This window comes from Triturus cristatus, chromosome 10 (assembly GCF_964204655.1).
Source record: "Triturus cristatus chromosome 10, aTriCri1.1, whole genome shotgun sequence".
NCBI classification, from domain to species: domain Eukaryota; kingdom Metazoa; phylum Chordata; class Amphibia; order Caudata; family Salamandridae; genus Triturus; species Triturus cristatus.
In genome coordinates, this window is record NC_140593.1 from 671,345,768 (window position 1) to 671,368,112 (window position 22,345).

At 44.1% G+C, this 22,345-nt stretch overlaps 1 protein-coding gene across 2 annotated transcripts in view; it reads left to right on the forward strand.

The window, feature by feature from the left end:
• The window catches only part of WDR90 (WD repeat domain 90), a 1,426,420-nt gene that overhangs the window by 1,104,006 nt on the left and 300,069 nt on the right, over positions 1 to 22,345 (forward strand). The gene's annotated exons all lie outside the window — the stretch shown is intronic.

Sequence of the window (22,345 nt, forward strand, 5' to 3'; positions counted from 1 at the left end):
CTGTAACCCCCATAGGCATGTTCTAGGCCACTCTTCCGCTTTTTTTCCTACTATTTTATCTTTATGCCAATGATCATAAGAAGAATCTGGGACATGAAAATCTTTGAGGGAAATAAGATGTTGCCAGAAAAATCTTCTCCCAGGAGGTCCAAAGCTAAGACTTCTCCTAGAACCTCTTCTTAGTCCCAGTCTTCACCAGAGCCACAGTATGTGGAGCTGTCTTATCAACCAGCTTTGTTGACTCCACTGACTTGGCACTGACATTGATACCCCCACCGACTCTGCCTTTTTCAGTGTTATCACGGGAATGGATCTGGCATCATTCCTTCAAGCGATACTGCATTTATTTCAAAAAGCTGGGTTCCCCACTAGCGCACCGCCTGGCCCCATAGGTTAGAATGGTGATCCATGTAGCTCCCTCTAACAATGCCAAATGAACCATTGGTGCAGTGTCCTCCAGTGGGTGTTCTTCCGACACTGTTTACCCTTCTGGCTACTATCCAGACACTGGGAACGATGCAGAGTTCGACCTGGACAACACCACTGTTCACACCTCAAGTTATTCTACCTTCACTCAAGCCACCTCAACCCCAGTCAAAAAAGTAAAATCAAGACTTGAAAAGCAAAGCCTCTTTATGGAGGAACAGTACAGAAAGGATATCCCCCATTTTTGCTTGGAACGCATTTGGCAAGTATTTGTATCCTTCTTAGATCAAGATCAGGCCCAAGTTGCAGATCCTTTAATGACCTTCCCTAATTCTGATTCCACTGACATCACAGCTGTTCAAGAAGCTAGTGAGCATGCCACTTATCCTGAAATAGACAATAATCTAACTTTTTTTGTAGCCCTAAAAAGTAAGATTAGACCCTAGAACTTCCTCTTCCCTCAGTAGTACATCATCCTAACATCTTAAGAGACGTTCTAGTAATTTCAGTTTCCTACAGGGAACCTCTGGTTTACTTTAATGAATCATTGATCTAAACCGTAAGAGAACCCTGGTCATGCCTTTACTCTACTCCAGTGGTTTACAGAGCTATAGCAGGGAGATATAGGCCAGCTCCTAAAGATGCAGACGTCTTTCCCTTCATACGTCCCCTTAGAGCTTTTTTAATTCAGGCATCATCCACCACTAAGCTAAATCGGGGGGCCTTCTCCAAACATTCCCCTGATAGGGAATTAAATAATTAGAGGGAGTTGGAAAAAAAAGTATTTTCCCCTGGTAATACAGAGCTAAGATCCATGAATGCAGCATGTCATCTTAGCCGCTACATGTATTCAAGGGATATGGCAGCTATGGTTGTTCGAAGCCTACCAGACCACCTCAAACCACATTGTGCTGAGGTAGTTCACAACAGACAGGATGTAGTTCCCCGCATAATAAAAGCTGGATTTGTCACTGATTATTCCATCACTAGGGGTGTGTCCTCCTCTGTCTCCCTAAGGAGACATGCTTGGCTCCGTTCCTCAGGATTTTCAGAGGATGTCCAAAGTACTTTAATAACCCTTCCTTTTGATTGGGAAAGGTGTATTAGCCAAATGGTGGATACTTCTTTGGAAAGACTAACAGAGGGTCAAGCTATAGATAGATCATTACATCTTCAAACATCAATGAGAAGCACTTTTTGCAAACTAGAGCCATTTTGTAAGGGCTATCCCTATGCACAGCACCAGTTTTCATGAGCCTCCCAGCAACAGCAACCCAGTGCCTTAATGCATCAGTACAGAGGCAGAGAAAACGGCCATGCAAAACAACTTCAGTCTTCCTCATCATCCTCCTCCCTGGCGCCACCAGGGTAGCCACAGTAGTTTGCCCGTAAAGGAACATGTACAGTTAGTTGAAGGACAGGTAACATCGTTCCTACACGCCCGGAAGTCCATTAACTAATAACTATGGCTCTTAAAAATAGTAGAGAAGGTGCACCCATCCACCAGCAGCCCCCAGAATGCCTCCTTGCCAGTCCCTTAAAGAACATCTAAGCATCCTGCAGCAGGAAGTGGCAGCCATGCTGCAGAATGGAGTAGTGGAGGTGGTGTCGGAGCAGAAAGAACAGTGGTCCTACTCTTAATATGTCCTGATCCCAAAAAGGAAAGCGATCTTAGTCCGATCCTAGACCTCAGGCTCTTGAATCTTAATGCGCAAATTGAAATTTAAGATGCTGCCTCCAGCTCTGAATGCAGACGACTGAATGGTATCTCTCGATATATAGGATGCCTATTTTCAATTCCCAATCCTGCAGTAGCACAAAAAGCATTTGTGATTCATGGTGGTGTCTCCTCCCTACCAGTATGCAGTCCTTCCTTTCAGCATAATATCGGCTCTGCGAGACTTCACCAAGGTGATGGCAGAGGTGGCTGATTATCTCAGAAGCTCTGGAATCACTGTGATACCTTACCTTGATGAATGGCTGCTTAAAACCAGTTTGCAGCAAATGGAGTCAGATCACTAGCAAAGGTCAACATTTCTGTTTTTCAGCATGTGATTTTCAGTCTTCATCATCATATTTATTTCAGGGTATAATCCCATAAAACACACACTAATATACAGTTCTTTATACATTAATAGATTAAGAACAAGTTGAGAATTATGTGGACATTATTTGTAGGAGCATAAGATAATCTAATGGCCCTTCTCTATAGGGCTCCCTTGGCTCATCACACTTTCTCAATGTTCAAGCAGAACATAAGATTTACCCAGTCCATAGTGCACACAAATAAAATACAATTCTTAACCATAAAAATAATCCTACACACTTTAAAAATATGGGTGAATAATTGCTTTGGTGGTCAACTTGTTTCATCAGCACTTCTTTCAAGGTCACATAAAAGACTTATTCACTTTCTCGAAATCAAACTCAGTGTAAGAATTTACACACACCAAATAAAATGTACCGACTTGTGTCAGATTTAAAGGTTCTCAGTGCCACTTGATAATTTCTTATGCCAAGATTTAGACATAGTGGACGGATCCATTTGTGTGTAAGTCTATGGCAAGCCAGGCAAACGAACAACTCATGTTCAATGGTCTCAGTAATGTTAACACAATGATTACAAGTTGGGGCATCATCCATTGGTGAATGCCATTCGGAGGAGAAAGCTTTCACGGGTAGAACACCAAACCTAAATTTCACATAAAGATTTTTTGCGAATGTGCAATAAACCTCATCAATGTAGCATTCAAACTTTGTGGTGGGCTTGTGAGTCATAAACTGATCAGTGAGATTTCCCCTCTTGGTAGATTGGTGCCAATGTTTCACAACATAGCCCCAATAGACCTGTGTGAGGGTAATTCTCATCTTTTTCTAATGGTCGAACTGCATTCCTAATCTTAAAAAAAAATTGAATTTTACATAGAGTAACCACTATATGTTTAGGTTAGTGCCAATATCCATTCCTTCTGCCAATTCACTTTTATATAATTCTAGCTCCTGGTGGTATAACATCCTTATTCAGAATAGAAGCGGACGCAAGATGATCAATGCTGTTTGGCCCAGTATAAAAAATCAGGGGAGTGGGTGAGCGCTGAGGAAGATTTAATAAGGATTTGAGGGAATAGTTCTCCTTTGGAATCAGAGAACTCATGTCAGCAGTTTCACATATTTCAGCTCTCTATAGTGCCACAGATTGTTCCTTCAGCTTATATACTTGCAAGGCAGTGAAACTGATCTAGACTTTGTAGACATACGATTTCATAATCGTGGCTGCTCTCTGCTGAACTAAGAAGCTACTTTTTGGAATTTGAGGGCCGCATGATAATGAACTCTTGCCACCATTAGTCTAGGTAATCAAACATGTGGACATTTTCAAGGATAATGAGTAGCACTTCCCAAATGGGTTGTGTCCCCCTTGGGCACTACGGTGGAACAGTTTGTCGTTTTTGCCTTCTTTAAATAAACAAGCTTTGAGGTACAGTTGTATGTATTTATTCTTCATACATTTTTTCATTTGTTTTCAATTCATGAAAAAAGGACTATAGTTATCCAATGCATTTCGGGTGTGTTCATAAATACCCTTCATCAGGGATTAGTCCTAGGATTAATATTGAATAATGTCATGAGTACTAATCATTCATTTAACAAGCACAAAGTATTTAACATCATACATGCATGTTAAGAGATAAATCAGGAAAACTTCATTGATGCGAATCACGGACTCGTGTGGTCATTTTTCACAATGCTCGGTGTGAATATTAAAGTGAGACTTTCGAATTGTTGTATTATGGTGAAAAAACGTTGGTGGCCAGTGTTAAAAAGGAAAGCTTTCGGGTTTAAGTATGAGACACTAATATAAATGCGTGCGGGGTAAACGGTACGCTTGAAGTGTTTAGGTTGTGCACGTGAGTTGGTTGAAAAAGTTTTGAATCAACGGGAGTGAGGAATGGTTGTGAGCGCGGCTGGGCTGAATGTTCAATAGAGCGATAAGAAGTGAATTTGTGCTCGAGTGACCGTTGTGCTTAAAACAAACGCGGTAAAAAGCAGGCAGCGGTTAAAATTAATTTGTTCGCGTTAGTGAACAAACATCGACCAATGTTATTAAATGCTCATACCTTTTCGATTATCCGGTATGCCGCTAGAGCAAGGTTTCACATGTTAGCAGTGCGCACGAAGTTGAACGCTTGTGCTTCTTCGGTTGCAGTCATTCGGTGTATCACTTAACCAATGGTGGATTACTTTGTAAATGTTTCACCCAGTGTTGGTGAAGATAAAAATCAACATAGGACTCTGCGGAAATTAGGAAAAAGGTGTAGACCGGGGTGGCCATTTTGTAATGGAGCGTGTGTATAAGGATATATAGTTAAAGCATGCTGGTAAACCTGTGAAGAAATATAAACTGGGTTTATAAGTAACAAGATAATTCAATACGTTCATTCATCCCGTAAGGGTCAGTACTGTCCAATCTTTTAATCCAGTAATTCTCACGTTGAAGTAAATGTTTCTTGTGGTCTTGGCCTTCTTTTGGTGTAACCACTTCGAGGATTAAGAATTTAAGTTGACTGATGTGGTGGTTGTTTGCAGTAAAATGGTTAGCCACGGTTGACCTGATGTTTTTGGTACGGATGTTTGATTTGTGTTCATTGATTCTAGTCTTAATTTTTCTTTCAGTTTTTCCCACGTAGACTGTGCCACATGGGCATTTTAGTAGGTAAACAACGTTCGTCGTGTCACATGTGAAACCTTGCTCTAGCGGCATACCGGATAATCGAAAAGGTATGAGCATTTAATAACATTGGTCGATGTTTGTTCACTAACGCGAACAAATTAATTTTAACCGCTGCCTGCTTTTTACCGCGTTTGTTTTAAGCACAACGGTCACTCGAGCACAAATTCACTTCTTATCGCTCCATTGAACATTCAGCCCAGCCGCGCTCACAACCATTCCTCACTCCCGTTGATTCAAAACTTTTTCAACCAACTCACGTAAACAACCTAAACACTTTAAGCGTACCGTTTACCCCGCACGCATATATATTAGTCTCTCATACTTAAACCCGAAAGCTTTCCTTTTTAACACCGGCCACCAACGTTTTTTCACCATAATACAACAATTCGAAAGTCTCACTTTAATATTCACACCGAGCATTGTGAAAAATGACCACACGAGTCCGTGATTCGCATCAATGAAGTTTTCCTGATTTGTCTCTTAACATGCATGTATGATGTTAAATACTTTGTGCTTGTTAAATGAATGATTAGTACTCATGACATTATTCAATATTAATCCTAGGACTAATCCCTTATGAACACACCCAAAATGCATTGGATAACTATAGTCCTTTTTTCATGAATTGAAAACAAATGAAAAAATGTATGAAGAATAAATACATACAACTGTACCTCAAAGCTTGTTTATTTAAAGAAGGCAAAAACGACAAACTGTTCCACCGTAGTGCCCAAGGGGGACACAACCCATTTGGGAAGTGCTACTCATTATTTGCATACTGACGCCTGAATGAAGACGCCACCCCTGGAGCACACACAAAAATTAACAAACTAAAAGCAACCCTCGGTTAACAAGGTTGTAGCGCGTATCCCAACCTCATCATTATACAGACATTTTTAAGGATAACATTTCCCAGTCTTAATGTACCTCCTATAGCCATTTTGGGTGTTAAATACCATTTACCTGTTCTTTTCTGAGTTAATCCTCTAAGCCTGCAAAATTCATCAAACGTATTTAAAAGGTTTTGCAGACCAGAGGAAGTTCTAGACAATAGGAGAGCATCATCAGCAAAAAGACATGCTGTAACTTTTTTCCCATTCAGTTTGCGGAAGTCATTACCACAGTTATTTAAAAAGCCTACGGCACCATTAATGTACAGATAAAACAGGGTGGGCACCAGGACGCACCGCCAGCGAATCCCCTTGTAAATTGGGAAAGGATAGGGCTGGTTAACTTACCATCGTCCCCATCTAACCTGGGCATAGTTAAATTAATGAAACCTAATTAAGATATTTAATATCTGTGATGTGACACCCATTGATCTAAGGGCCTTCCATAGTCTGTTTCTAGGGATCAAGTTAAAGCTGGCCCTTAGATCAACGAATGCTACATACAGATGGTCTTGTAGCAAGGTTCTCTTCCAGGGGATACTCATCAATAGTCATAAACACTGATTCTCCAGTATTGGGGTGTCTTTCATAGATTCACATGCTTGAATATTCCCCGTCGTCGAAGAGGGAGTCCCACGGTACATAACAAAGCAATGTTGTAATAACCCAAGCCCATTAGGCATAAAAGAAAGAAAAACCATAGAGTTTTCACAGATAGACAACTTGTCACCTCTATAACATATCACTGTCGTTATGTTCTAGGCCAAATCCAGCCAATCAGGCGTCCGCACCCTCTAGAACCCTCTCCCCAGAGACTCAGGCTCTCAGTATTTCTACCGCACGTCGTGTGAAGGGAGTCTCCCTGAGCTTGCTCAGTTTTTTCTTCTCATACTTCACAGAAGATTGGGTTTATGATGTCTTCAACCAAGAAGTCCCTCTTCAGACCTTGTGGGAGCTGTGGTAAACTGAGACTTCATTCTGAAGATCCTCACAAAAAATGCATTTATTGTTTATACCCTGAACATCAGGTAAAAGACTGTAAAATTTGCAGAACCTTCTCACAAAAAACTTTGAAGGACAGAGAAGGGCGTCTCCTTCTGTGGCTACAGAAGTTAAAAACTTCAGAAAATCCTGTTTCTGATGTGGAGAGTGTATCTTCCATCCCCACTGCTCCCTCTCTGAAAAGGTCCTGTGACTCTCAAAAGGTTTCTCCTAGACCTAAAGTGATGAAGAAACAGCATGGAGAAAAGATTTCTTCACAACCTTCTACTTCAAGAGGGGGGATTTCCCCCCCCCAGGAGTCTCTCTGTTTCATTGACGCCCCCGAGATCGGATTCTCAGGCGTCTAAGACTCCATCTGCGCAGTTTTTACCTCAGAAACTGCCTCTCTCGTCGACGAGCTCATCTACGCTTCCTCCGTCGACGAGAGCTGCCATCGTCGCATCTACGTTGACGACCTCGGCATCTATGTCTATGAAGCCAACCATGATCATGTCGTCGGCGTCTTCACCGTCGACGCTGGTGTCAGTTAAGGTGAGACCCATTTCATCGACGCTACCCTTAACTTCGTCGTCGACGACTATCAAGCAGAAGCAGAAGAAAACGTCGTCGACGGGTGCTTCGTCGTCGAGGGGTGCTTCGTCGTCAAAGAGTGGTTCGTCGTCGACGGCAGCTTCGTCGTTGGCAGGTGCTTCGTCGATGAGGGTGGCCTCTTCGTCGGCGGTGGCTCTGCCGTTGACGGTAGCTCTGTCGTCGACGGTGGCTTTGTCGTCGACGATTACCTCGTCGGCGGCGGTGGCTTCGTCGTCGACGGTGGCTTCGTCGTCGACGGCTGTTCAACGTCGAATTTCACCGCCAGCAACAACGGCGACGACTCCAACTCTGGATTTGCTACCATTAGAGACTTCAACCTCTCTGCTTCAACGACTGCATTCGTCTCTGGATACCCTGCTGCCACTTAAAACACCTGTACAGCCTCCTGAAGTGCTGTTTTCTTCTGACAATGAAGACTACGAGGATGATAGATTTCGGGCTGCTCGCAGTCCTTCAGAACTTCTAATTAAATGTCAGGACTCGGATGATGATGACGAAGACTTGCAACAAGATGATTTCTCATCTTATGACACACGTCCAGTTCAGGAACCTCAAATGGCACAATTGCCTTTAAGTCTGATTTCCAATTTACAGTACATGCTGGATGATTATAATCGCCGTTTTCCGCGGTCTGGCCATACCACTCCAACGCCGCAGACACCTCAACAACCTGTTTTTCCTAGGGAAACAGTAGTCACACCTACATCAGTGCCCAGAGAACAATGTCTTGGAGTTCCTCCAATCCAACTGGAAGATATTGTCGAGGAACAAGATGATGACGCTGACAAGGAGGAAGGTGAGCTGGATGATGCTTCCCTCCTTTCTGACTGGGACAACTATCAGATTCAAACACCTTCTCCCGCTGATCCAGCCCCTTTGGATTCTCCCCCAGTTGACATTGGTGACATTTGCTCATTGAAAGAGCAGCGAAAAGATTTCACCTCCCTATGACAACCAGAGTTGAGGATTGTTTCTTATATGACTTTAAGGACCAACCTCAAAAGCAGGTCCGCTGCATTCCGATCATTGATTTTATATGGCAAGAGGGCCTTAAATTGATGCAGACTCCTAATTCGATTCCAGCCATCCTTCCTAGGATAGACAAAAAATACAAGGCTCCTCCAAATTCTCCAGCCTGTTTGACTTCACAAACAAAGCCTGATTCTATTATTACTCAGGCAGCCCAACGCCGATCTAGGAACCCTTCCTCTCCTTTGTCGGCACCTCCAGATCGCGAAGGTCGACGGCTTGATGGTATAGGGAAAACATTTTCCACTATGGCGGCAGCTACGGTTCGAGCGGCCAATTCTTTGGCGATCTTGGGCCGCTATGATCGCCAGATGTGGTCGGACATTTCATCTCTGATTAATCTCATTCCTGAATCATCCAGGCCAGAGGCTTTGAAGATTCTCCAAGAAGGAGAAAGAATTTCTTCGGAAATCATAGACTGCACCATTGATGTGTCTTCTTCTGGCTTCCGTCTTTTGGCTGGTGCTGCGGTCCTCCGGCGTCAGGGCTGGTTACGGGCTACGTCCTTTCGTCAAGAGGTGCAAACAAAAATCCTGGACATGCCTTACGACGGCGAGTCCCTTTTTGGCCAGCATATAGATGATGCCCTTCAAGCCATCAAGAAGGACACTGACACAGCTCGTGCTCTAGGATCTTTACAGTTCAAAAAACAGCCTTTTCGAGGCGCAAGAGGTCGTGGTTCCTCTTCTTCCTTTCGTGTTAATTCCAACCAATACAGGCAAGGACAAAACCGCTATTCCTCACAAAACCAGCAGTCTTATCGGCAGCAAAATTCTTCCAACTACAGACAATACAGAGGCAAATCTTCCTACAGAGGAAAGGATTCCTCAAAGAAACAATGACTCTCGCTACCCTCAGTCACGGACTCCTCCAAAACTTGGAGGTCGAATCTCCCGCTTCTTCTCCAAATGGTCGCAAATAACCACAGATCAATGGGTTCTCGATATTGTGCGCAGGGGACACGCTTTGGAATTTATAAAGATTCCTCCAAATACTCCACCAAGAGGTCCTCCTCCTGCACATTTGAAAGAGCTACTGAAGCAGCTAAACATTTTATTGAGAAAGGGCGCGATCGAAGTGGTGTCAAAACTACAGAAGGGAAGGGGGTTCTACTCAAGGTTCTTCCTTGTACAGAAGAAATCGGGAGAATGGCGTCCCATTTTGGATTTGCGAGCCCTGAACAAATACATAAAGACACAAACTTTCCGTATGTTGTCCCTACAAGAAGTCCTTCCTTTTCTCTCTCAAGGAGAATTCATGACAACACTAGATCTACAAGACGCTTATTTTCATCTTCCCATATTACCACGACACAGAAAATTCCTCAGATTCAGAGTGGCCGGACGAGATTTTCAATTCAAGGTCCTGCCATTCGGCCTTCGTTCTGCTCCCCGAGTGTTCACAAAAGTCCTTGCACCGGTGGCGGCTTACCTTCGCCTTCAGGGAGTTCAAATCTTTCCCTACTTAGACGACTGCCTTCTAAAGGCGAAGTCTTTCAAACTAGCGTCCAAACAAACTCTGTTTTGCAGATCCCTTTTCCAGTCTCTGGGCCTCACACTGAACTTAGAAAAGTCTCAATTGCACCCAGCTCAGAACAGATTGTTCTTGGGAGCCATTCTGGATACCACTCTAGGAAAAGCTTTTGTGTCGCACGAACGACGACAACGTCTTCGCGATCTAGCGGCCTCTATCCATCTAAAAGAGTTTGTTTCTGTCCGTCAGTTGAAATCTTTCCTAGGGATGTTGTCGTCCTGCATTCCTCTAGTCCCTCTCTGCCACCTGAAGATGAGACCTGTCCAAGAAGAACTGGACAAGCAATGGGCTCAGGTCTCGGGCACTTTCAACGACTTTGTCAGTGTCACCCATCGCTTAAAAAGAGCTCTTTTGTGGTGGACTCACAAAGATCATGTCTCCGCGGGGTGTCCTTTTCTAGCGGACACTCCACAATTTACCCTCACCACCGACGTATCTCTCGAGGGTTGGGGCGCCCACTTGCAAGGCCTAACTGTGAAGGGCAAGTGGTCTGTTCATCAAAAGACGAGACACATCAACCTGTTAGAATTACTGGCCATCTTTCTTGCTTTAAAAGCTTTCAGAACCATCATTCACGGAAGCACGGTGTTGATCCGGACGGACAACACAACGTGCATGCACTATATCAACAAGCAAGGAGGCACGAGGTCCGTTCTGTTGTCCCTTCAGGCTCAAAAGATTTGGCATTGGGCGATTCAACATCACATTGCCCTCAAGCAGTACATGTTCCGGGAGCGTCCAACATTCTGGCGGATTCCCTAAGCAGATCCTCCACGACCAATCACGAGTGGGAATTGCACCAACCCACTCTGGATCACATATTCCATCTATGGGGTCCCCCGAATCTGGATCTTTTTTCAACCTATCTGAACCGGAAATGCCAGTTCTACGCAAGTTGGCTTCCCCAACCAAAGTCATGCGGGAATGCCTTTTTGATGAACTAGTCCACAATTTATGCTTACGCCTTTCCACCAATTCCTCTAGTCCCCAAGGTTCTACGGAAAATGAGGAAAGAACCCTGTCGGCTCATCCTAATAGCCCCCCGATGGCCTCGACAAATATGGTTCACGGAGCTCCTGCTACTGTCTCAGTGCGAACCAATCATGCTTCGTCCTCTTCCAAATCTTTTGACCATGGAACACGGTCAAATTTGTTATCCCGATCCTGCGTCTCTACACTTAGCGGCTTGGAACCTGAGTACTTTGAATTTGTGAATTTGGACATCCCTTTGGAGTGCAGAGAAGTCTTAGCAAAGGCTAGAGCTCCTTCTACTGTAAAAACTTATGAACTCAAATGGAAACGATTTTGTTCATGGTGCAGTGCTGCCAAAATTCATCCCATACATTCCAAGCCAGAGCAACTTTTACCTTTCTTTTTGCACCTAGCAAAATCAGGCCTTTCATATGCTACCCTTAAAGTATTTTTTTTGCGGCAATCTCACGATTCCGTCAAGATGGCTCTAACTCCCTTTACTCGTCAAGAGTAATGCAACAGTTCTTCAAAGGACTTTTTCGGATGTTTCCTCCGATACGTCGGCCTCCTCCTCCGTGGCATTTAAACATTGTATTGGCACAACTCATGAAATCACCATTCGAGCCAATCCATGAGGTCAGCCTCAAACATGTCACGTGGAAGACTTCTCTTCTCCTAGCTCTTACATCCTCACGCCGGGTCAGTGACTTGCAAGCATTTACCATTAACCCCCCTTTTCTTCAATTTACTAAGGACTCTGTCCTGATTCGCACCAATCCGGCCTATATCCCTAAAGTGCCATCTGATTTCCACCTCAATCAGCCGGTTGTTTTAAAAACGTTTTTTCCTAATCCTCAAACTTTTGCAGAAAAGTCACTTCATTCTTTGGATGTCAAGAGATGTCTCAAATTTTATCTTCAAAGAACTGCTGCCATTCGTAAAAATGACCAACTCTTTGTCGCCTACGGACGCATGCGACAAGGTCATCCTGTCACCAAACAATCTATAGCACGTTGGATATCCTCTGCTATTACCTTTTGCCATCAACAAGCAGGAAAACCTCTCGCTGCTGCCGTGAAAGCGCACTCCATAAGGAAGGTTTCTTCTTCTACTGCGCTTTTTGCTGGAGTCCCTCTTCAATCCATCTGTAGAGCGGCTGCTTGGTCCAGCAGACACACCTTTACGAGACACTACTGTCTGGATGCTGCAGACAACACGGACACAGCCGTGGGACAAGCAGTCCTTCGTAATCTTTTTAAATAAGGTGAGCCTCTGATGCTTCCCTCCTCCTGCATACAAGGTACTTTTATTTATTATGTATTTTATATATATAATATATATATGGCTTTTATATGCATATAGTCTTCTGCACTGTATATGCTGTTGTTTTGATTCTTATGTACCTTGTATTATTCTGCTTCACTGCTCACTACTCTTATTCAAGCATGTGAATCTATGAAAGACACCCCAATACTGGAGAAGAACAAAAGTTACTTACCTGTAAACTGTGGTTCTCCAGTATTGGTGTCTTTCATAGATTCACATGCGACCCACCCACCTCCCCTCAGAGGTTCTATTGTGTATTTGACTTTGTCACTCTTGTGCTACGAAAATCTGAGAGCCTGAGTCTCTGGGGGGAGGGTTCTAGAGGGTGTGGACGCCTGATTGGCTGGATTTGGCCTAGAACATAACGACAGTGATATGTTATAGAGGTGACAAGTTGTCTATCTGTGAAAACTCTATGGTTTTTCTTTCTTTTATGCCTAATGGGCTTGGGTTATTACTACATTGCTTTGTTATGTACCGTGGGACTCCCACTTCGACGGGGAATATTCAAGCATGTGAATCTATGAAAGACACCAATACTGGAGAACCACAGTTTACAGGTAAGTAACTTTTGTTCATAGTCCTGCCCACGTGTGGTGACCCCGGAGCAATAACTATATATAAGAAAAGTATGAAGCCATTTATTGGACAACTCGGCCATAATGCATTTCAGCTTTACAGCCTTCCTCAGATGCCGCTGTACACCAGGATGCTGCTCCACCCACATCTTTGTAAGTCCTGCTCCACTCCTATTTGTAGGAGTGCAAGTGGCCCCAGAACACATGACCACATACTAACTGCAATACTGTTGGAACTGCATATATATTATCTACTGGCGGTCGCCAGTAGATAGTTATAGTTAGGACCGTGTTTCCATAGGAAATACGCAACATTCTATTTGGAATAACTTTGGCGCCGGTTGACGAATCCTCGCGAAATTTTCAAAATAGGTGGGGCGCTCCGCTCCGCTCCTACCCTGAAAGTCTCGGGGGGATTCGTCAAGCGGGGGCTGAGAAAAAAGGGGGGTCCCAAAACGCATTTTCCGCATGCAATTTTCCATAGGGACCTTTAGTCCAAGGTACAGCCCGAACGGCTGAACAGAATTACTTGAAATTTGGCAGAGAGGTAGTCCTCAGGTCAGGGAAGTGCCTTTTGCAGGTCTGGTGTCAATCTGTTCAGTAGTTCCTGAGAAAATCAAAAGTAAAATCATATATATATATGGGCGGAGCCTAACCACACATCTCATCCTGAGATCTGATTGGCTGTCAGCACTTCATCCAAGAAGTGTTGGCAGCCATCTTGGGACCAATATACATGATAGCACCTCATTAAAAAGCATTGCAGTTAATAGAAGGTTTTAAGACTTTAGTTACATTATAAATCATTTGTTGATGGTACCATACTCATTTTAGGAATTGCGGTATGTTCTAAGGTGATTTCACCATGTGAAAAAGCCTTCTGCTGGGATGTCATGATTGACAGAAAAATATTTTCTCATGCTTTTCCCACAGAGGTTTGGAAGGTGATCTATAAGCTAAACTGAGAGCTTATTTTCTGTAAATTCACATTATCTTTCTCAGTCATGTGAGAATGAAGTCTGACATGCTCAGTAAAACATGTACATCCAACAAGGGCAGAGACTGTCAGTTGATTCCTTTGTGTTCTACTGCAGCTTCCCAGAGTGTTCCAAAGAACAACTAGAGCGCTAACAGTCCTACTTATGATAAACATATGGCACACCTGAAGCCATCTTGCTTGGATTAAAGTGGTAACTATTAAAACATTTAATTTAAAAAGGAACAAAATGAGGGGGTTCATTTTTCCATCAAAAGTATGATTAGTGCTGCAGAAAGAAAAATTAGGGCACATTTTGAGTGACTTCTCAAATCCTCTTCTATTTCATTAAAAAATTCTGACATGCAGACTGAAACATGCACTTTCAATACCAGCAGCAGTTTTCCCTGGTGAGCAGTAGCTTTACTACAGTGATCTAATGAGCAAAAATAGTGCTAACATTCTGAATTTATGGCAAATGTGTGACACATCTGAATGCCTTCTTGATGGAATCAAAGTAAAAAACTGAAAGTATTTCCTACTGAGGAGACTGCAGTAAATGAGGAAATTAGGAAACTTCATAACAAGTCGCAGCTCTGGGAATAGGAGGGACAGCTAAAGACCTGATTGCTTCGTTCCTCGCCAATCGGCCGCAGACTGTCAAAATGGGCAATTTCACCTCCCAGACCTTCTCTCTCCCCTGTGGCGTTCCACAGGGTTCCTCGCTAAGTCCGACGCTTTTTAATATCTATGTATCGGACTTGGCGAGGGTGATAAAATCCTGTGGCATTGCCCTGACAACATACGCCGATGACACGCAACTAGTGCTATCGGTGTACAATAACGGAGCTAGCGTGGCAGCCAACTTCCAGGAGGGCATGAAGGCAATAGGCTCCTGGATGTCATCAAACTGCCTCAAGCTTAACTCCGATAAAACGGAGGTGATGACATTCGGGAGCTTGAAACCAGCATGGTCCCCACAATGGTGGCCACCGGAGCTGGGACTCCCCCCCCCCCAACCAGTGACTAAGGTTCGCAACCTGGGAGTCATACTCGACAACAAACTGACCTTCCACCATCACGCCAATGCCGTCGTATCATCTGCATTCCACACACTCAAAAAAATCAAGAAACTTCTTCCATATCTACCACAGTCAGCCGGTAAAACACTTATCAGTACTTTAGTGTTTTCAAAAACGGACTACTGTAACTCTTTGCTTCTTAACGCGCAAGAAGGAGTCCTCAACAAATTCCAAACCGTTCAAAACGCGGCTGCAAGAATTTTACTTTCTATCCCCAAATTCACATCAGTATCCCATCACATCAAAGAGCTCCACTGGCTCCCAATCAGGAGCCGAATAAAATTCAAGGCTCTTTGCATAGCCTACAAGACCCTGAACTACCCAGGGCCTAAGTTTCTAAAAATAGCTCTTCATCCACTGGAGCATCGCAGAACACTTCGATCCTCTACAACCTTTCTGCTGTCTGTCCCACGGACAAAAAAAGCCACTTGGGGAGATAGGTGCTTCACTACAGCCACTGCTAAATTATGGAACACCCTCCCATTGCATATAAAAACTGCCCCCACCCTCTTTAAGTTCCGAAAGAGCCTCAAGACATGGCTTTTCTCCTCTGTTTAAATCCCCTTAAAGAGTAAGGAGTTCTCTGATCGCCAGCGCCGAGACACCTGCATAGGTATTTGCGCGCTTTAAAAATAGCAAAAAATAAATAAATAAATAAGTCTCCCAAGATGGCCACCAGAGACAAAAGAGCCCAAATGTAGCCCAAATATCACCCAGATGTAGCCCAAGTATAGCCCAATGACAATGTCCCAGAGTGTTCTTAAAAACAACTAGAGCGCTTACTGTCTTCATTATGACAAAAGTATGGCACACCTGAAGCCATCTTGATTGGAATAAACTGGTAACACTTAAAACATTTAATTTAAAAAGGAACACAATGAGGGGGTTCATTTTGCCATAGAAATTATGATTAATGCTGAAGAAAGAAAATGAAGGCACATTTTGAGTGACTTCTCAAATCCTCTTCTATTTCATTAAAAAAATTCTGACATGCAGACTGAAACATGCACTTTTAATACCAGGAGCAGACTTCCATGGTGAACAGTAGTTTTACTACAGTGATCTAATGAGCAACTAGAGTGCTAACATTCAGAATGTATGGCAAATGTGTGACATATCTGAATACCTTCATGATGGAATCAAAGTAAAAAACTGAAAGCATTTCCTACTGAGGAGACTGCAGTACATGAGGAAATTAGGAAACTTCAAAACAAATAAATCTCCCAAGATGGCCACCGGAGACAAAAGAGCCCAAATGTAGCCCAAAATCACCCAGATGTAGCCCAAATATAGCCCAATGACAGAAGTGTGCAAAACACTTATTATTTTGTGTTTTTGCAGTGTTATATAGTGCAGACTTGTCAGGTATTGGAGTGCTTTACATGAGCATTGGTTACATCACACAAGAACAAATTCATTTTGGTTGTAGACATGGGGAGACTAAGTGATTTGACCAGAATCACAGAATGTCGAGCTGAAGCAGAAACACCAACCTGGTTCCCCAGTTGCAAAGTCTGCAGTTCTGGAAGTAACACCACATCCTCTCCCCTAAGTGCAACATTTAATCAAGTGGTCAACTGGATAAAAAAACATAAAGATAACAAATAATTTAAAAGTGCTTTGTCGCTATTTGAAAACTCAGAAAATATGTCCTTATTTTAGTCTTTTAGAGCACTAACCATAATTTTGATGCCAATAAGACCCTCTCATATATGTAATTTCTAAAGGAAATGCTCTAGGTATTACAGTTTTGATCACATCAAGATGACGTCAGGCGTTCCACACTTTTGTAATAAATATAGAATGTTAGCAATCTAGTTGTTCATTAGGATACTGTTGAGAGGCAGAGGCCAGGGGCACGGACTCTGAAAATTGAAGGCAGGTAGGAGGGTGCAAAGGCAACAATTTAACCACACTGAGCAGGCAGGAAGGGCCGTGGCAGCACAACAGACTATGGAGGGCAGTGGAAAGGGGGGCAGGGGCAACAAACCAACAATACAGGACTTGCAAGAGAGGCTGTGGCAATGTAATAGACCATTGTGGGCAGAAGGAAGAGGCAATGGTAGTACAACCATACATGCCAACAGACCCGATTTGGCCAGGAAACGTCCAATGTTTTTAAGCTCAAATGGGCTTTATTTGATCTGTCTCCTGTCTACAATCTCCTCTTTTTCAATGTAACTCAAAGGGGAAAATCAATACCCCAGTTTTTTTTCAAAATCTCCCTCTTACCAAGTTCAAAATGTTCACAAGTATGGTACATTGGATCATGGAAGGAAATGAGGTAGGGACATGGACTTGGATAACAGAGGACAGGAGGGACATGGAGAGGTGCACCAAACTGACCCTGCAGGGCAGGCATCAGGGTTTGCAGCAGCACAATACACCACACAGGGCATGCGGGACGGGAGTGCAGCACAACAATCCATAGAAAGCAAGAGGGAGGGGACAGGACCATGCACATGGACAACAGAGAACAGAGGGGCAAGAGGCAATGGTAGCTAGCTGACCATAATGGACAGACAGGAGAGAAAGCTGCAGCATAACAGACGATAAAGAGCAGGAGGGACGGATCAGGGGCATTTCAATGGAACCGACAAGCCAGGAGGGAGGGAGTAGGGGTCTGCTCATGTAAACAGAGGGCTGGGGGCAAGGGGGCAGGGCAGGAGCAGCAAGATAGCCATGGAGGTCAGGCAGGATGGGCACTAGAAGCAAGACACACCATGAAGAGCAACACTGAGACTGTGATGGCATACACACAGACCATGGAGGGAAGGTGGGAGGGGGTCAGGGGCAGCTAACTGACCACACAGGGAAGGTGGGAGGGGCCATGGCAGCACAGAAGACCATGCATGGCAAGTGGGAGGGTTAGTGGCAGCACAATGGCTATGATGGGCAAGAAGGAGGGTGCAGGGGCATGCACAAAGGACGATGGAGGATAGAAGGGAGGGTCAGGACCTGTGCACAGACAAGAAAGTTCAGGGAAAGGGGCCTCACAACAGACCGCAAGGGGCAGGCAGGAGGAGCAGTTGCAGCACAACAGACCAGGGAGGGCAGAAGGGTGTGGCAGTACAATGGACCATGTAGGACAGGAGGAAGAGGATAGGGGCATGGCATGTGGACAGGCAGGGTGGAGGTGGCAGGGACAGGTTACAGTCATCTGACAATGCTAGGCAGGTGGGAGGGGAGTGGCAGCTCAACAGAACACTCAGAGTAGATAGGAGTGGCAGGTCCATGGAACATGGTGGGCAAAAAGGATGGAGCAGGGGCATGCACAAAGACATCAGAGGGCAGAGGGAAGGAGAGTAGGGGCAGCAAGCTAAGCACAGAGTTTAAGCAGGAGGTCAATGATGGGGCATAGAATTGGGCAATGGAGGGCAGGAGGAGTGGACTGATACATCATACTAAATTGAGGGCAGTGGCAGCACATCAGACTATGCATGGCAGGAGGGAGGAGGCTAGTCCATGGATTCACACAACAGAGGATAGGGAGGAGGGGGATGGGGCAGCAAGCTAACTGTTCAGAGAAGGTGGGTATTAGGAACTTTATTGTTTTTAAAATGTGTGTCTGTGCGAACTACTTAAAATATGAACAAGTATGCAGCATAATCTCACTTTTATTCAGGAAGAAGAGGACGTTTGGGACTGTGACTCCGGGCTCACTTGGCAGAAACACCCCCTGACCCTCCACCCCCTATCGCAAAATGTAATGCCCGTGAAAAGGGTAGGTGAACACAGTGTTATATAGAACATAGTCCTGAGAGCACGATTGAAAATGAAAACTAGATCTAGTGTATGGTATAAACTATGCACCAAAAAGTGTGATATAAGATGAACCGGCGTGAAATATAATATGCAATACATTGTGCGCAATTACAGATTCATTGGAGAGCGCGAGATAGCACAGGCAATAGCGTGTGCTATGCGATATGCTGCTTGGAGTGTAATATGCACAGGGTAGTGTTGTGTAACCTAACTAGTCTCTAAAGTTGTAATATAAAATATGTGCTGGGGAGTGTAATGTTGCATATGCACTGTGACAAAGATATGGATCCCAGATTGTAATATGTATGGCATAGCACTGTGCGTTATAACATAGGCATCGAGGAAGGCACGTTAGATGGGGCAATATAACCCGTGCGAAGACAAGTGTGGCATGACATATTCACGGGGTGGTGTTACAGTGCACATGAGCTAGAGAGTGTCATAGCATATGCACTAGCTAGTGGAATACAACACAGAGGTGTGTGGCACTCAGCAGGCAATGGTGGGTGTAACACAGCATTGGGCTCTGCCAGGAGCGCGCTGTGACTCTCAAGTGATGTTCGTCCCCTTTCCAGAGAGTAAAATAAAAAGTATTACACATCCGGCAGTGGATGTGTGTTTTATTAACCGTGAGGGGGGTTTCTTGCATAGTTTTGGTCGAATTTTTGTCGAATCCCCTTTGAATGGCTTGGTGTGCATGTGTATTAAATGTGCCCGTCAATAGCTACCCATGTTTGTATAAATAAACGACAAGGGTGTCTACCGGGATTAGGCACGGTAGGGCATCAGACATGTCAGAGCTTCACTAGTGGTGTAAAAACATTCCACGTGGATTCATTGTATGCATAGTCGCCTTTTAATGAATATCAAGCAAATCGTCATTATGATAGGTACGTACGGTTTGTCCAGCATGTCCTAGGTGTGTCTATAAATATATATTTTTTTTAAATAATAAAAAACAGTGGCCGGCCCTGGGGATGGGGTCAAAAAAATATAATTAGGAGACAGGCCCTGGAGGATGGGGTCATCAGGGCCAATAAATTAGAATAAGAAGGGGAACCACACAGCCCCCCTTCTTAAAAAATTAAAATACATAAAAGACTGGCATTGTGCCGGAGGCCACGCCCCCTCCTTGCAGCACTCTGCAAACGCGCCCCCTGGCAAATTGTAAGTTGGGGAATTAATTCCTCTTCAATACTGAGGGTCCCTGAGGGCCAACTAGCCCAACGGGCATCTCCAGTATGCGCCAGGGAGCTGCGCTGCAGACAGGTGTTCTGAGGCCAAGCCCCTTTTTACACCTCTCTGCAACGCAGCTCTGTGGCGCTTACTGGAGGTACCTAGTGGTCTAGTTTGACCCTAGGGACCCTTAGGATTCAAGGGGACTTAATCTCTCAACTTAGAACAGCCACAGGGCGCTTTTACACAGTGGTGAAGGGAGGGGACGGGGCCTGAGGTGACGTGTGCAAACACGCACTATGGCACGTTTTAAATTGGGGATATAATTTCCCTTCAATACTGAGGGCCCCTGGGGGCTAACTAGCCCACCAAGTGCTTCCAGTAAGCGCCACTGAGCTGCATTGCAGAGAGGTGGTCCAGGCCGTGCCACTTTTTACACCTCTCTGCAACGCAGCTCTGTGGCACTTACTGGAGGTACCTAGTGGGCTAGTTGGACCCTAGGGATCCTCAGGATTCATATGAACTTAATCTCCCAACTAAAAACGGACACAGGGCGTGTTTACACAGTGGTGAAGGGAGGGGACGGGGCCTGAGTTAACGTGTGCAAAAACGCCCTGTGGCCTGTTTTAAGAGGTAGTTTTAATCCCCCTGCCCTATTATATACTAGGGGCTTACAGAGGAGGTCATGCTAATCACAGGGGGACCCCAACGCATAATGTTCCCTAGTGTATGTAGGTGTTTTCACTGTATTCTAAGTGTCTTTTAACATAGCACCGGCTCTAGGACTGGTTAGTCAGACTCAGTTACCACCAGTATCCGTCTGAAAAAGTTGTGGGTACAGGATGATTTTGCAACAAGGCTTCTTTCTGCTCTTCTTTTTGTTCTTTCTGCACGTTATCCTTCTTCCTGCACTTTTCTTCGTCTTTGAGGACTTCTGTTGCTTCTTTCTGCACTTCTTTTTTTTCTTTCTGTGCATTTTTTCTTCTTTCTTCACATGTCCTATCTCTGTAGGCATGGTTAGAAATTAGCATTTAAAAAACCTCAGAAATTCACTGAAAAAACCATAGGTTTCAGGGGTGTTATAGTTAGCTGGACTTTTCACTTGTACAAAACCATTGAAATTCCCCCGTTATAGTTAGTTCAGCTAACTATAACTCGCGCGCCCGCAATGCACTGCTGATGACGTCACATATTACATCACTCATGACATGGTCAGTGACATCACTCATGACATCACTGATGACATCTCAAATGACATCACTAATGACATCATCCTTGTGATAGAGTGGCAGACCTCCTCTCACCCTAATATAACCTTTGATACACACATTCAAAAATGGAGACTAAAATTTTCAAAACAATGGACATACCAATACCAGTTACAACAACCTCTTCAGTAATTCTAAGATCCACATACACATCCACTCATTCACCAACAGTCCTATACAGTCACTCATACATGTACTCACTCATCATATGTACTCATACACCTATACATCCTGTTACACAATGCCACTCATCCATAGAGTTACTCACACACATAGTCACTCATGCTAATAAAGAATCAAACATACATTTACTTGCATATACAGTTATACACACACCACCACACTTACTTCTACGGAAACTTACACATACTTAGTGTTGGAAACAGCCCACTCCCACTCCGCAGGGTGGTGGTGGACTCCCCGAACACACTGGGGTAGCTTGGCTCGAGTGGTCAGGAAACAGGCACAGTGCTAAGCATACAATATACCCATACAATAACCATGCGTGCATCCGTTCCAAAAACGACTCTACACCGTAAAAATTATGAAAATATTCTTTCTTTATCTTTTTCTCTTAGTTGCTGATTGGAAAAATAAATAAGACAATCACAATATACAAATTTAAATAGTGCAGGTCAAATAAATACTGGCTGTTTGATGAAATAAATAGGGGTGATCATAAATAACAGGGCATAAATACAAGTGCAATATATACAGACAATTAAATACTTTGAGGCAATAAATACTGTACCAATAAATATTGTACACCATCAAGTCCTGTGGACCTATAAATATAGTGCAGCAATAAATAGGTAAAAACTCAATAAATACAGTATCCCCAATAAATAATTAAAAGTATACCGCAACCCTCATATAATCAGATGACACTTCAATTCTTAAGGGCTGATAGGGCCCAGGCACAGCTTGTAGGGTTGTGGAAGGCTTGAGGGGGGCTACTCCCTGGCTGGGACAAGGCTGAGGCCTAATCTGAGGTAGATC